This window comes from Lolium rigidum, chromosome 6 (genome assembly GCF_022539505.1).
Source record: "Lolium rigidum isolate FL_2022 chromosome 6, APGP_CSIRO_Lrig_0.1, whole genome shotgun sequence".
Classification (NCBI taxonomy): Eukaryota; Viridiplantae; Streptophyta; class Magnoliopsida; order Poales; family Poaceae; genus Lolium; species Lolium rigidum.
The window spans coordinates 251,528,180-251,533,749 of NC_061513.1; positions in this window are offsets into that span (position 1 = coordinate 251,528,180).

Below are 5,570 nucleotides of genomic sequence, written 5' to 3' on the forward strand. Positions count from 1 at the left end.
GAATCCGGTCGGTTTTCATGTTTATTGGTGTGGTTTCATGATAGTCTCTTCCGATCTACGATTGTCATCATTGGCGATGGTTGCTGCTCTTGTGCGCTGGTCCTTTGAGACCTTAGCACGACGACTTCCCGTCTGTCTACTACAACAAGCTCTACTACGACAAGCTTTGCCTGACTCCGGCGATGGAGGGGCGAGGACAGCGGCGCGCCTTTGGCTCGTGCTAGTGTATGTAGTCGTCGCTAGGTGGTCCGAGTACCAATTTGTAATTTTCTTTACTTTTTGGCTTATTTGTACTACTGTTGATGATTATTAATAGATCGGTGGATTTCTCGCAAAAAAAAACTCTTCTTGAAGCAAAAAAAAAAAAGCGTTGGTTCTTTCATTGCAATGCAAAGGCGTAAAGTAGGTAGGCTGCGACAAGCGCTGAGGCGATTCATACATGCGCTCGGTAATAACTAAGTTGCGACGCTGGGGGGCGACGGCCCATTTCGCCCCAAGAAGGTCTGCCAGTGCTCGTGGGTACGTTCATGCTCTCTAGGCATGGCTTTGCGAGCCCATTGTACCACGGGTAGCAGAACTAGCGGCCCAATCATACAAACCAGCGTGCCCGCCCCAATCTTATCCTCTCTTATGAAAAAAAAGAGGTAGGAGTCAATCTTCCTATTCTTAATAGGTGATCCCATTTTCCTGCGCCTACAGCCTTCCACGTCACCAAGTTTGCGTCCAAAGCATTCTCACCCCGGCCACGATCCTATTTGGTTTCGTACGTTTTGTTGTGTTAGCGTTAGGCTTGCTCTATTTAATTCCTTAGCAACAAAGCAGGCCACAATAAATGCAGCCCATTAGTCCATCTTCCTCGCCATTAGAGCATGGCTAATAGAAGAGCCGGCTGCCGGCTCTATGCAATTGCCATGTCACCAAAAGTCTTCACAAAAGTAGACTCGTACAATAGATTGGCTGTAAATTGGCTACAAAGATAACTATAGCATTAAGTGCTTGCATGTGGAGGAGCTTAATTATTGGTAGGAAGAAGTAAACGTCAGCTAAAGTCCTTTGCATGGGCTGCATGCTGCCTCTTGTGGCTCGGGTAATGTGCTATAGCCGGGCTGCAAGTATAGAGCCTGCTCTATTCTCTCACTTGTCTTATCTCTCCTCCACATAGGATTTTGCTGACATGGTAGAGACTATAGTCAGCTGACTAGGATCTATTATACTTGCTCTTAACATGGAGTGCTGAACAGCCATCTACAATTCTACATCCACCGACCACGGCCATTGACGCTTCCTCTTCTCCATCAATTTCTGAGACGGCGCACTCTCTTTTCTCCCCCCACAATCTCCGCGAGAAACGGAGGCAGATGAGGAGTTCGTGACGATTCCCCCCATTTAAACTCCGAGCTCCACCACGAGTCCTCGACCTTGCTCACCTCATCCTCCAGTACGTGAGCGTCTTCAATCTTCTCCTCTTCCTCCCCTCATTCGACAATATTTCAACATCAGTTAAATTTCCATCGAGTGTTGGTAAATATACGATTGAATTTCTTCTCTTATTTCTTCATCTGATTTCGTTTTTAATGGATCTGCAGTCCGGCAAAATTCAAGATCGAAACTGCCACCCATGTGTCCCGCCGGAGGCATCCTGCCCTCGATCTCTGCCACGCTCATCTAAATCCAGGCAGATGAGGGCCATGAAACCCACCTCCGTCACTGCCACTTACCAGCAGAAGAACAACGACCTGAAGCGCACCTTAGGTTGGACGTGTGAAGCGGCAATTCCTAGCTAGCATCCAGCGTCAAGTGTGAGGTAACCCCTGTCAATGCTGCAGGTCTACTAGATATGCATTCTTTCTATAGTACTAAAAGCATTGCCTATTATTCAGTGGACCTTTTAATATTTTATGTTTTGCAAAAAAAAAATTACAACACACGTTCCTATTGATGCTGGGCCATTCTGATCATGGATGCAGTGGCAACAACAATCTGATTTAGTTTTTAATCGATCTGCAGTGTCAACCAAGAAAGATAAGTCGTATATTGTGTACTCTATGGCCATTTCTCCTTTTTCCATAAATTTATAATGTTCCATCTATTATGTCATTTTTTTCTTATTTTTTTCATGCATTTCTAGACTGCCAAATAATCAATAGATCTATTGATCGCTTGCTTTTCAGAAAGAATGAAGTCAAGGTGTGAGATCGATGCTTTTAATTTAAGTATTTGTCACGTGAGAGTGATATGGTCCAACCATATATATTCCAACTGCTCAGTGCAATTTGTGAACATAATATTGAATTATCATTGTTTCAGGTAGTGTTGAAAGTTGAGCCAATGAAAAATCATACTGCAGTTTTCTGCACTGTTTTCCTTTTTCCTATTGTTCTTCCGTACTACTCAAATGAAGTATGCTTCAATATCGTTCAGGTGATATGTGTAAGCTAAGCTTCAGGTTAGGCAATTTGAGATACTCCAAGCATGCTATTTAAGGAAACAGTCGCTATTCTAGATCAATGGGTGTACAATGACTTAGCAGGTGGAAATTAACATGTACACTGCTCAACGCAGGATTGCCATATTGTAGATGTTTCCCTTCAGTTTTCTTACAAGAATATAGGCATTGTCCTCTTTCCTGACATAAATCATTGAGTTATTCATCTAATTTACTAATCCATGCTTTGATTTCAGTATTCCTTCCCCAATTGTGCCTTGATTATGTGACCTTGCTTCATGATGCATCAATATGGGGATTTAGCATATTCCAGACTTCAATAGTGTGTACACTATATTTGTAACAGCAACCAACATGGCACGTTTTGTTATATATATTATATAGTAGTTTCGTCGTGACTATCAAACTAGAAACTTATCTGAACATTACGTATCTGAAATGATTGTATGATATTGACTAAAAGCGGACATTTTGACAGGGACAATCACATTCTTCCAATGGTTAACTTATTTATGGTTTGTACATTGGATAACGTGTTGTTTCAAACTCTCAAACCCATAAATATAAATGGAATGCATTAGAAGTTTTCTACAAGGTGTTTAGCAGCATAAAATATGTTTAGCTTTACATTATTTCCAAATTCTTCAAAGATATTTTAACACATTTCCGCTAGACCCAACAGGTTCCTATGGACATGCTCTCCCCATTCTGTCATTACAAAAATGTTTTTATGGAAATGCTCTTCCCAACAGGTTTGTACTAACAAATTTTCAGACTTATGATGATGAGTTATTCCCAGTAGGTTCGTTATAAATGTTTGTGTTTCCTTTTTTCTCTATTTACAGGTTGGCATATTGTTATTAACTGTTCTACGTGATATTGATATTGCGCATGTAGACACTTTTTCTTGCCTGGTGCATCCTGCCCAGTTGAAGGAGGATGGTCAGTTATTGTTGTGGTGTTATGACCTTTCGTATACAGAAATTTGCTTTCATGGTTCACCTATGCATTAGAAAATATCACCATGTTCTTCCTTGGGTACCTTTGTTACAATATCTTTTGTGTAGCAGAATATTGCAACAGAGTTTAGTTGCTTATCCAAGAAGAACCGATTCAAGAAGCTAGCATAGGTCAGTGCTTTCTATTTTAATGATATCTTTGGCTTCATGTACTGTTATCTAATTTTCACATCTTTTTTTTCATACCTTATTATTGCTGGACTTGCTATTGGAGTACTTCACAAGTACTACCTCCGTTTCAAGGAATAAGGCGCACGCGTATTTCAAGACGAACTTTGACTATAAAAATGGAGCAACAAAATCTTGATTATATTATATGTAATTAGTACCGTTGGATTCGTATTGAAAAGAACTTTTTAATAATACTAATTTCGTACAAACAATTTTGATCTATTTGAAGTAATTCTTGGTCAAACAAAAAACTCGTAAAACGAGGACGCCTTATTCCTTGAAACGGAGGTAGTAGCTCACATGCAGTTGACATTTTGATGGCCGATGAGGCAAAAGGTGGTCCATCCATCATTTATTTGTAAAATCACCGAGGCGAGAGTTTCTTTCCACTCATTTGCTGGACATGCTCTCTGCAAATTTAGTGTTCAGTGCAACAATTTGATGCTTTAGGAGATGTCATGCTTCAGACCGAAACAAGTTTTACTTTGCTTTGTTAAAACATATATGAGTGCGGTTATTAATTAATCTCATTACAGATTTTTTTAATAGTAGTTCGTGCAATTCCCAATAAAATGTTGTGGGCCTTTAATATAGATACAAAGTTTATAACATAACATAGAGTTATTTTGGTAGATAAATAAATGCCACACTGTTGAGGATGATGCCATATAACAAGTTGTAAGATTGAACCACATTTATAAGTTTTCTAATAACTTTCAACTGCATATACTTAGTGTCATTTTCCTTTGCACCAGTGCCAATCTGTTAGAAACTCAGCAAATATTTCTCTTCATATCATTATTAATATATACTTAGAGACTCAATACATGTTTAAATTTATTTTTATAATTCTATAATATGGATTTACGCATTTCCACCGCAACGCGCGGGGTATCATCTAGTTAGATTAAAGAACAAGGCCTCCCACGGATCGCCTAGCGCCAGTTCATGGAAACCTTCTAGAAGAACCGATCGCACAGACAGGGTACTACGCTAGGGCTAGATCGATGGTCGAGGTTGGTCGTTACGGTTAGCTTGGTCAACAAACGGGGTTTTGAGAAGTTTTGGGCTTAGTCAACGGGTTTTTGACAGGTTTGACTGTGCATACAAATTCAAAAAATCAAAAAATACAAAACCTTCACACATAGTCATGTTATGTAACCTAGTTATGAGAAAAATCATAAACATGATGTAGATCAATTTGGACGAAAAATCCTTCACAAAGTGAACAACCTCGACTGAGGTTGCAGAGAGTTCAAAGGAGAGAGTAGAGGGTTTGGGGTTTTGAAAATTGAAATGGAAAATACCAGAAACCTCAACCTAGCTTCATTTTGAGGTTACTAAGCAGGATCTAAAGTTAGTTTTGCATATTCATGTTTTAAAGTTGTTTTCTTAATGATTTTCTATTAAAGCATTTATTTTCAAAAATAATTTAATAATATGAAGATTAATTCAAAAAATAGTGAGACTTCGTATTGATACTATATACTTAGAATAGATGCGAAGGAAATTTAATTGGATGATTTGGACAAGGTCGAAAAATAAGTTGCTTAGAAATGGGGTCCTTTCCCCCAGCTTTGGAATACATTTGTACCACATTTTCAATGACGATGAGTTATACTTCACAAAAGAGATCAAGGAGATCACGGGAGGTGTATAATTTTTGAATAAAACGTTGGAAGATGAAACAAACATATAAAAGTACAAATAGTTACATTGGTTGAAATTCAAATTTATCATCATATCTGAATTTCGGCTCAAATTTGATTTTTTTTCTCAATGTATATATAGCATTATAACAAATGACACTAGTTTTCACGAATCGAAGTACCAGTAACAATATACTACACAAGTTTTCTAGAATCATAGCATCATAAATATTACATCATTTCTTCTTAGTATTTGATTTCTTTTTCTTCGGCTTACCTTTGAAT